General features: G+C 35.4%; 1 pseudogene across 1 annotated transcript; it reads left to right on the top strand.

Moving 5' to 3' along the window:
* The first annotated feature begins 2,772 nt into the window (after positions 1-2,772).
* LOC100600848 lies at positions 2,773-4,633 on the top strand (annotated as a pseudogene). Its single transcript, XR_004029309.1, has one exon. The product of XR_004029309.1 is annotated as a transforming protein RhoA pseudogene (transcript).
* The last annotated feature ends 7,415 nt before the right edge of the window (positions 4,634-12,048 follow it).

A 12,048-nucleotide genomic window follows, 5' to 3' on the forward strand; every position in this document is an offset into this window, starting at 1 on the left:
ATAGACAACATAATTTCAAATGAACAATATAAAACTGATGGCTCACTTCTGTGAAAAAATAATACCAGCCAGAAGGCAATGGTATGAGGTCTTTGAAGTGTTGAAAAGAAATGACAGCCGACCTAGAATTCCAGACCCATTTATATTTAAAGGAAAGAGAAAATAAAAGCACCTCCAAACAAACCAAAGTAAGATATTTAACAATGAATACATCTTAACTGAAAACGCTAAAGGGAGTTTTTTTAGACAGAAGGAAAATAATCCTAGAAGGCAGCACAAAAATTCGAGAAAGAAGGAAGATCCATAGAAAGGGTATATAAATGAGTAAAGTAAAATCAATTTTGACTGGCAAAACCAAAATGTAACAAACTTTTGAGTTAAAATGTATAGTATGATTTTAAATATATATATACTACATACATAATAGCACAAAAGAAGATTAAAAATAAAGTGTTCCAAGGTCATTACCTTGGTGGTAGTAAAAGAACTGAAGTTTATGGAAACTTTCATACGTTTCCTTTTTTTATGCTTTAAGATATCCACTTTGAAATAATAGCAAAAGAATACATAGCTAATGGAACAACAAAGGGGAAAATAATATCTAAAGAAGACAAAAAAAAAGTATAGAAAGATTAGAAAGAAAAAAAAGAACTCTCAATCACCATAGATAACAATTGAATGGCAGAAAATTTAAAAGAAATTGTAGATATACACTAGAATTAATACATGAATTCAACAATATTAATCATCAATATATAAAAATTAATTATATTTCTCCACTGAAAACATATAGATATAAAATGGCATTTTCTTTTAAAAATTTACAATAATAATAAAAGCTAAAAATACTAAGGAATAATTTTAATCAGGTTGTGCAAAGCCTCCACATAGAAAAAAATACAATAATAATAGAGGTAATTTTAAGTGCCTAAATAAATGGAGGTGTATATGCCATATTTATGATTTGGCAAACTTGGTATTATAAAGATATCAATTTTCCACAAATTAGTCTATTTAACTGTTTTCCCAGTCAAAATCTCAGAAGTTATTTTTTAAGTGTATGAGCATCAACAAACAAGCAGGTTTCAAAATGTATATAAAAATACAAAGAACCAAGCAATCTTAATGATGATAAAAGCTGGACTTTCGCTTCCAAAATTCAAGATTTATTGTAAAACTACAGTAATTCAGACTGTGAAGTATTGGTACAAATATAGACAAATAGACCAAAATTGAGGACTTAGAGACAAACCCATATATACACGATTTATGTGAAATGTGGCGAGCTGGGAAGCAGAAAAAGGAGAGTCTATCATAACATGTTTTTAATAAATGGTGAAAGGTGCCTATAGATGTAGGCGGTGACTCCTACATGATACCATATTTTTAAAAAATCAATTTCAATTTGATTATACACCTAAATATAAAACATAAAAGAAAGCTTTTAAAATACAATGTCACAAAATATGCTTACTACCTAGTGATAAGCAAAGATTTTTAAACAAAATACACAAAAATATACTAATCCAAAAATGAGTGAACTTTGCTTTATATTTAATGTAACTTTTCAACTTAAAATTTTATCTCTCTAATTAGACTTTCTCTAATTTTTACTACTACAATGCGTTGCACAAAGTAGGTATTTTTTAAAAATCTTGTTGAGTGTTGAGTATTATTTTGCTTTTGATCAATAATCCTTTCTTTTTTATAACTTTTCTATATTTTTTGAAATATTTATTAATGCAATAAACTTTTAAAATGCATTATTTATGTTCTTATTTATGAGCTATCCCACCAGATGGCAATGCTGTATTTCCACGGAATCTTAGTAACGACATTTTGAAAGAAGTCTAAAACTAAATCTCTCATATGCTCATTATTTATAGATCATAGATTACAGAGTTTTAGAATCTAGAAAACTTGAATGAGGGATTATATTGGATGATATCTGTAGAGAAGAAAACTGGGGTTCAGAGATATTCAATTCTGTCCCCATAGCAATTTTCTTTCTTTATACACTTAGCCGTTAAACAAATATTCTGACTACACTGTTAGTATTTGGAAACTAGAAAAATAATGCCTGATACCCCTATGATTCTGACATTATCTTGTTTCTTAAAAAATGTATATTTGTCATTAGGTATAACAGTAACATTTATAAAATATTAGAATGACTTTTTTTCCTTTTTGCTTTGGTCCTAAATGCCTTCATCATATTTAAACAATTAGGTATAGTTAATCATTCTCCTGCTTTGGAATGCTTAGGTTGTTTTTACTTTTTTACTACTAAAAAACATGATCAACACATTTGTAAACCCAGAGTTTTCTATATTTGAGGTTACTTCTTTAAGTTATATTCCTGAAAACATCTACTGTCTTATGAATACTGGTAAATTACTAAAAAAAAAGTTTACAATTTCACCAGCAATACAAAATATGCTCTTTCAATAGTGAGAAGGGGTCTTTTTATATTTATATAAATCATTTGTGTGATTTATCTTTATTAAAACTAAAGTGAATATTTTCCAAATTTCTTTTTTCTTCTTTTGTAAATTTTCTATCCATATTTGTTTCTTTATACATAAGTATATATTTCAGTGTTTTGCCCTATTTATGATCCTATTTTCAATCATCTATGTATCTGGTATAAGTAGAATATTCATCCTATACATGCTATATTTATTAAAACTTTTTTTTCTACTTTCTTCTTTAGCCTCTGCTACTATTTCCATTACAAGGTAAGCTAGTTTTAAAAAATTATAATCGCCCGCCGCCGCCCACCCTCGCTCTCTCGAGCTCCCCTCCCGCCGCCCGCGGTGGGTGCTCCGTCGGTTCTCTGGTTAGTCCACGGTCTGGTCTTCAGCTACCCGCCTTCATCTCCGAGCTTGCGACTCGCCGACCGGCGTCCCCGGCGCGAAGAGGCTGGACTCGGATTCGTTGCCTGAGCAATGGCTGCCATCTGGAAGAAACTGGTGACTGTTGGTGATGGAGCCTGTGGAAAGACATGCTTGCTCATAGGCTTCAGCAAGGACCAGTTCCCAGAGGTGTATGTGCCCACAGTGTTGGAGGACTATGTGGCAGATATCGAGGTGGATGGAAAGCAGGTAGAGTGGGCTTTGTGGGACACAGGTGGGCAGGAAGATTATGATCACCTGAGGCCCTTCTCCTACCCAGATCCCGATGTTATACTGATGTGTTTTTCCATCGACAGCCCTGATAGTTTAGAAAACATCCCAAAAAAGTGGACCCCGGAAGTCAAGTATTTCTGTCCCAACGTGCCCATCATCCTGGTTGGGAGTAAGAAGGATCTTCGGAATGATGAGCACACAAGGCGGGAGCTAGCCATAGCCAAGATGAAGCAGGAGCAGGTGAAACCTGAAGAAGGCAGAGATATGGCAAACAGGATTGGCGCTTTTGGGTACATGGAGTGTTCAGCAAAGACCAAAGATGGAGTGAGAGAGGTTTTTGAAATGGCTACGAGAGCTGCTCTGCAAGCTAGACGTGGGAAGAAAAAATCTAGGTGCCTTGTCTTGTGAAACCTTGCTGCAAGCACAGCCCTTATACGGTTAATTTTGAAGTGCTGTTTATTAATCTTAGTGTATGATTACTGGCCTTTTTCATTTATCTATAATTTACCTAAGATTACAAATCAGAAGTCATCTTGCTACCAGTATTTAGAAGCCAACTATGATTATTAATGATGTCCAACCCGTCTGGCCCACCAGGGTCCTTTTGACACTGCTCTAACATCCCTCCTCTGCACTCCCACCTGACACACCAGGCGCTAATTCAAGGAATTTCTTAACTTCTTGCTTCTTTCTAGAAAGAGAAACAGTTGGTAACTTTTGTGAATTAGGCTGTAACTACTTTATAACTAACATGTCCTGCCTATTATCTGTCAGCTGCAAGGTACTCTGGTGAGTCACCGCTTCAGGGCTTTACTCCTGAACAGATTTTGTTGGCATAGCTCTGGGGTGGGCAGTTTTTTGAAAATGGGCTCAACCAGAAAAGCCCACGTTCATGCAGTTGTGGCAGAGTTACAGTTCTGTGGTTTCACGTTAGTTACCTTATAGTTACTGTGTAATTAGTGCCACTTAATGTATGTTACCAAAAATAAATATATCTACCCCAGACTAGATATAGTATTTTTTGTATAATTGGATTTCCTAATACTGATATTTGTCATCCCCAAAGAAAGTGTATTGGTTTTTTAAAAAAGAAAGTGTATTTGGAAATAAAGTCAGATGGAAAATTCATTTTTTAAATTCCCGTTTTGTCACTTTTTCTGATAAAATATGGCCATATTACCCCTTTTCGGCCCCATGTATCTCAGTACCCCTATCTGGAGCTGGGCTAGGTAAATAGGAATTGGTTTCACGCCTGAGGCAATTAGACACTTTGGAAGGTGGCATAACCTGTCTCACCTGGACTTCAGCGTCTGGCTCTAATTCACAGTGCTCTTTTCTCCTCACTGTATCCAGGTTCCCTCCCAGAGGAGCCACCAGTTCTCATGGGTGGCACTCAGTCTCTCTTCTCTCCAGCTGACTAAACTTTTTTTCTGTACCAGTTAATTTTTCCAACTACTAATAGAATACAGGCAGTTTTCTAAAAAAAAAAAAAAAAAAAAAAAAAATTATAATCTTTACTAGGGCTGGGTGCAGTGTCTCACACCTGTAATCCCAGCACTTTGGGAGGCCGAGGTGGGCAGATCATGAGGTCAGGAGATCAAGACCATCCTGGCTAAGACAGTGAAACCCCATCTCTACTAAAAATACAAAAAATTTAACCAGACATGGTGGCAGACACCTGTAGTCCCAGCTACTCAGGAGGCTGAGGCAGGAGAATGGCGTGAACCTGGGAGGTGGAGCTTGCAGTGAGCTAAGATCGTGCCACTGTACTCTAGCCTGGGTGACGCAGCAAGACTCCATCTCAAAAAAAAAAAAAATTATAATCTGCTAAATCTACCTGGACAAAAAGGCAGCCTTATGAGGTTCAAGTTCATCCTTTTATGGCACTAATATCACACACAGAGATCCCAGCTAAATGTCTATGAGTAAATTAAGTGGCCCCTTGCTAGTGGCCAATAGTATAAATTCACATTTAAAGCTAATTCATTCGTTTGTGTATCAGGATTTACACATACCACAACTTGGATGTGCGTATCACATGACTTCTTTATTTCTCTATAACTGATCTAATCTTTATGACCCTACCCAGCCACACACTAGGAAGTAGGGTTGAAATACTGAATTTGGTTTTCAAATATTAGTACAATCCAACTATCTGAAGAGATTACATGGGTTAATCCTATAATAATTCTGCAAAAACATTTCATTCTCCTTTCTCTATTTCTCTTTAAGATGGCATTTGAATGTGTGGGAGAGAAGTGTAAATCACTCGATGGCATTGGGAAAGAGGGAGGAATGCTGGCCTCATGCTAGTCCTTGGATATGCACTGAATGTCATTTAATTGATATTGAAAGTAAAAACACAGAAATCAGTAAGTACAATGCAAGTACTTATGAATACAGACACAACTATAAACTACCAGTAAAAACTACCAGTACAATCATACTCTGCATGCTGGCTGACTCACAGCTCTGCACCTGCTGTTAGTGTCTGATGTTAATAAACCCCTTGTCTATCCCCTCTCAGCTTAGTAAGGATCCAATGGCTTCTTTCAGCTGACTAGATCTCTGCAGTCTGGTGCTACAGCTCCCTCTCTTACCTTTGCTTTGCCAGTTCTCTGCACAAACCTCTTGAAAATGGAGGCAGGCTTCCCATTACATTATAACCCTCTTCTTACCAAGAAGACATCTACTATCTCCTATTTATTTGCCTGGAACTGCAATGGTGACCTTCATGCTGGAAGAGAAAACCAGTTTATAAATAAGGGGAAAAATCAGGAATTAGTGGGTTTTTAAAATATTATACTTACATCCAATGATAAAATACAAAAAGCATGTCATATAAATACTAGAATACTAAGACTTCATGTATGCCTTAAAACAGTGAACTACTTAAAATCTTTGTTTCCTTTATATCAACCTGAGACTACAAAGACAATTTCTTATAAACTTGTTTCCAGAGACTGTATGTGCCCTTTATTCTGAAACCATAAAAATCAAGATGAACCTACATTCTTTTTTTTTTTTTTTTTTTTTTTTGAGATGGAGTTTTACTTGTTGCCCAGGCTGGAGTGCAATGGCAAGATCTCGGCTCACTGCAACCTCCGCCTCCTGGGTTCAAGCGATTCTCCTGCCTCAACCTCCCGAGTAGCTGGGATTACAGGCACCTGCCACCACACCCAGCTAATTTTTTGTATTTTTAGTAGAGACAGGGATTTCACCATGTTGGCCAGGCTGGTCTCAAACTCCTGACTTCAAGTGATCAACCCATCTCGGCCTCCCAAACTACCGGGATTACAGGCATGAGCCACCGTGCCCCGTCAAACCTCCATTCTTAAGGCTAGTCATTTGACACCCAAATCAATATCACATATGGAGAAGAAAATGAGTCAGCAGAAGTCACCTATCATTAAGTAAACTAAAATCACCTGAATTTGAAAGTAAGGTAGACTTAAAATTTTTTTTTTTCCTATTAAACATCTTTCTTTGGGTAACTTCATCTGGTTTTCCTTTCAGTGATCAAGTCTTCTCCACTTTCAGTCTAGGTTGTTTAAATGGAGCTGACCATAGCTCTCTCATCTAGGAGTAGGCATGTGACTTTGCCCTGCATAGCGAGCATATCCTACCTCCTTGGTCACAGCAATTGGTTCAAGGGTGTGTGTGTGATCCAAGTCATCCAGTGATATTTAGTGTTGGGATTTTGTTGGGATTATTCAGAAGAGAAACCGTTTTTCACTGGAATAGTTAGCAGTAAGCCTAGAGTTTCTGGAGGCCACCTCAAATAGACAGCTTACTCGTGGAAGATAGCCAACACAAAACAAACTAGAGCTAGGGAATAAAAAGAGAAAGATGACTTCATTTGAGTCTGAATTTAGCAAGCCCTGAAGCAGGATGGAACCCTTGAATTTTCTGTGATGTTAGTCAATGAATTCTCTTTTTCTTGTTGTTGGTTTAGTTAACTTGAATTTAAATTTCTATCAGTTGCAGATAAAAAGACTGCTGAGTAATATAGACTGTACTATTTCTACTGCATACCACACAATTGCCAAGAGTTTATCACCTCCCTTATAGTTTATTTAGATTCTTTCCAGAGGGCTAAATTTAGATTTATGAGGAAATATTTTGTATGTCATTGATACATGTAAGAGAAATAGAGTTTCTGTTTATTACTTCTTAGAATATGTTATTATAATTGAGTCAAGAATGGTGTCCTGGCTGATTGTGCAACAATTAAAAACAAAACAAAACAAAAAAGCAAGTAGTAACAACTTGACTGGAAATTACACACTAACTTCTGCTGGTTGTTTGGAAAGCCAAAAGGAACAGTTTTTTGCTACCTCAAACATAAATGCAAGTTTAGTGATAGAAACTCCATCAGCAGCAGGAATAATCAACTACAATATTTTAAATATGGTGGTAAAATTTCAAAATTTGTAAATCTTGAGAGCTTTTAGTAGTATTTGCTTACAAATTATTTAAAAATTGTATTCTAGTGCATTTTTGTATATTCCTAGATTATTAGCCAATTTACTAACTTTAAACAGCAGCAGCAACCTTTAACCATTATAAAAAGTGCCTTTGTCTAGATTAGGACTTCTGTAAATTCTGCAAAAATAAAGATTTCCATATTTTTGCAGCTTTGATCACTCAGGCTCAAGTGATCTTCCCACCTCAGCCTCCGAGTAGCAGTCTACCACCTCTGTGAGCCACCACACCCAGCTAATTTAAAAAAAAAAAATCTGTAGAGATGCAGTCTCACTAGGTTGTCCAGGCTAGTCTCAAACTCCTGGGCTCAAGCAATCATCCTATACTGGTCTCTCAAAATGCATGGATTACAGGCATGAGCTATGACATCCAGCCAAGATTTTCATTTTTAATAATTCAAGCATAAAGACATTTTGGGCATCCAGAACACAGATAGAACTACCAGCAAAATTTTAGGGTTCTGGAGTATTTCAGAAATAATATTTATCTTAAAAACATACGTTGTGTTCTACCTTTAAGGTACTGGAGGATGGAAGGATAGTCTAGTTGTATTACCAAAATTTTTTGGGCACACTGAACACATCCCTGTAATTATAGTATACACATTATGTATTGAACTATGTACACTCTATTTTACAAATTAGATATGCCTGACCTGTTTTGAAGTCTGCTTTATGCATAACAATTCTGTGTAGTCTCATTAGAAAAAAAAAAGTGTTCATGTGTCCTTATTGCTATTTATGTTTTTGAAAGATAACAATAAAGATAAGTTTTAATAAAATGGAGACTATGTAATCATCAAAATTTTAATATGAGAAACTTAGCATTATAAAAATAAACCAAGTTTGAAACTGGGCTTTTACTATATTTAAATTCAACCTAATTTTAAAGAGACTTGGAGTCAACGCTGAGTGTCTGAATTCATTAATAAAGCTACACACTACTTTATTTTCACTCCATGTAATTCAGTTGTCAATGTATGTTAAACAATAACTTCATATCTTCCTTTAATAAAAATTGATTGTCAGAATTGGAACTTTCTTTTCATGAATAATTGATAAAAACAACAAATACGCCTTCCTAAAGTGACTTAAATTACACTAAATTGAAGCAGCAAAATTAGTACTACCTCAAATTTCAAACTTTCTTTAAAAGAAAAACAATGTTTAAAAAGTATAATAAAATGTAGCTTTGTATTATTTTCGTCAAACACTGTACCTGCAACTTTTAATAAAAATAAATACATTAGCTGGCCCAGTGGCTCACAGATGTAATTCCAGCACTTTGGGAGGCCAAGGTGGGTGGATCACCTCAGGTCAGGAGTTCCAGACCAGCCTGGCCAACATGGCGAAACCCTGTCTCTACTAAAAATACAAAAATTAACCAGGCATGGTGGCGCGGCTATAATCCCAGCTACCCAGGAGGTTGAGACAGGAGAATCGCTTGAACCCAGGAGGCAGAGGTTGCAGTGAGCCCAGATCCCGCCATTGCACTCCAGCGTGGGTGACAGAGCAAGACCCCATCTCAAAAGAAAAATAAAAAATAGATAAATAAATAAATAAATAAATAAATACATTGTTTTTTATCTAACCCAAAATGTTAAATGAAACAAGACATTTCAAGTAAAACTTGATTTTGCCCACACTTTTAGCACAAGTGTAAAGTGAAAATCTTTCTCTGCTTGTCTAAAATGTTGTTGACAAGATTTTTAAAAATCTGTTGAAATTCTCCTAAGTTGAAGAGGAGGCTATGTGGCAACACTGATGTGGGAATCCCACACACACCAACATGACTACTCTTTTATTATCTATGCCATTATGTCATTCCATCAATTATAGTTTGTTGTACAAGAAGCACTTTGAGAGCAAATGATGGTTTATTTATTTTGTCCCGATGTTTTGTACTCCCAGGTCTATTCAAGTATTTGTTAAAGAGATAAATAGGTAAATGGAAAGGTGAAAAAAAAAAAGATCCCAGTTTTACACTCTTGGCTGTTACATGCCACCAATGTTGGATAAGTCATCTAACTCTCTGGATTTCAGTTTCCTAAGCTGTAAAGTGATGAAGTTGGACTAAATAATGTCTAAGTTTTTTCAGACCGCTCTATGGATCCCTAAGAGAGCTGCAGCCAAACAATCAGACACCTTTAAGGCAAACGTATACCCTATGCTAATGTTTTATAATTTATAATAAAAAACTCCCTGAACTTGATATCTCTTTACTATCCTATATAAAATCCATTAATATCCTCTATAATACCTTTTTTCACACCTATGTGATACAAGTAGTAAATAAACGTAATATAATTGTGAGCTCTGGGAAAGTAGATTCCTTTCAGGGCTCAATATTTTTAATATCCCCCCTTAGTGATTATGGCTAATATGAATTCAACATCTGTTTATTGGCTAAGTGGCTAAAGAATCCTGATTTTTTAAACTTATTTTATAATGCTTTAGTTTCTTTCCATTATTCTTTTCTCAACTGATATTACAATTCCAACTATATAAAGGTCCTATATATTGAAATCATATTTCTATTTTTAGTATAAAATTTTAAAGTTTAAATGCAGATAATCATTGACTCATAAACCTTTCAAATAATCATCCATATATTTTCCTAAATCAAGTATACCAACATGGGTGAATAATTATATTTTGGTACCTAATTTTTAGTTAGCATAACTGGGCCTACACACATCTGCTACTCACAGATGAAAATAGAGAAAATGATTAAAAATAAGTGTAAGGAAATCAAGAAAAACTAATCTGAAAAGAAATCCGGGCAAGAGAATTAAGACATTAGCAATTTTCTTTTAAGACTCATAAAAAGACTTGTGTAGAGTGGGAAAAAATAGAAGAGAAGAATCAACTCACTGAGAAAGAATATGAAAAAAAAAAAAAAACCACAACATTTCTTAGGTCCAAGCCTATCTTGGCAAATACTTATGTTGAAAATGGGTGCCTTTGTTCACAATATTTTTTCATATTTCTTTTTCTGTTCAAAGACAACCAATAAGAGAAGTGACAATATTTTGAACTTCTTAGTAGACATTGATTTTGCAATGCCTCTAAGCGCTGGATCTTAGCTGGACTGGAAAAATCATATTAGGATGTCCAGTTATGAAACCACTAAATAAAAAAAAGGGAGCTAGAAGACAGAGAAATTTGAACTTTTAGGAGATATGGACAAATGTATAGCACATGACCTCATCAAAACCAAGGGTGTGGAAAAATCATAATGCTTTGGACATGTTCAAAAACTGAGATTGGAGCAGAGGCAATTTTATGAAAAGCGTGCTGAAATGTAAGCGATTCAGAGCTTGACTGGTGTTAGAGTAGGTGAGAAAGAGTTACCCCACACATTAGCCACAGACCAGAGAAATAGACACAAATACAGAGAAGAAAATGGGAAATAATTCATTCTAGTAAGATAGGTGGTAACACAAAACAGAGAGTCACAGAGCACTAGTGTTACCAAAATAATTTTGTAGAAAAACATTAGATCTGACAGGAATTTACAGGAAGCACCTGGTTTTGAGAGTCCCAGGCCAAAACCAAATAGCTGAGTGACCACAGGCAATAAAAAAAGCCAATTTTTAAAATTGTCTATAATTATTCAGTAATATTTGAGGTTCCATTTACTCAGTTCTGAGCAAGGCACCACCAGGAGTAGGAGGTACAGGAAAAGGGATGGAAATGAGTGAGGTCCAACTTTGCTCCCAGGGAGCTTAGATTCTAAAGGAATAAACTAACTTGTGACAAGGACTTTCTGGTTCAAAGTAGAAAGACGTGAGTGGTAAAAAGCACATTGAGAGTCTAGAATAAAGAAACAATTCTCACCTAGGGGAGCAGAACAGAAAGGTTTTAAACTAGGTTAAAAATACAACATAAGCAAGGATTCTGAAGTAACAAAATGCACAGTCATTTTAGGGGCTAATGAATAGACTAATGTCAACTGAAGGCAGGGTGCAAAAAATCTGAAAAGTTGTTAGGGGTCAGATCTTACAAGAAATGTCATACTTTATTCTTTTTGCAACTGACTGCAACTACAAAAGTTTTTGCACCATGTGTAATAATTAGTCTCAAAAATAATTTTCAAAACTGACTATTTCAACAGCTGAAAGTGCATTTCTGGCTATTTCAAAAGTTATTTAAATAACTGCTATGCCATCCGAAGATTGGAAGGTAATAAAGCACATTGTTTAAGGACAAGCTGTAAAGTCAGACTGACTTGGTTCAAATCCCGTATCTGCCACTTACTAGCTGTATGACTTGAGCATGCTACTAAATCTCTCTGTGCCTCAGTTTCTTCATCTGTAAAAGACATGTTAATGGCATATAACAGTAATTCCACAAGGGTAGCCTCTAAGAAAAGAGAGACAATGACCATTGCAATGAGTACAAAATGGAAAAAGAATAACAAAATTCATGTGCAA

This window comes from Nomascus leucogenys, chromosome 3 (assembly GCF_006542625.1).
Source record: "Nomascus leucogenys isolate Asia chromosome 3, Asia_NLE_v1, whole genome shotgun sequence".
Lineage (NCBI taxonomy): Eukaryota > Metazoa > Chordata > Mammalia > Primates > Hylobatidae > Nomascus > Nomascus leucogenys.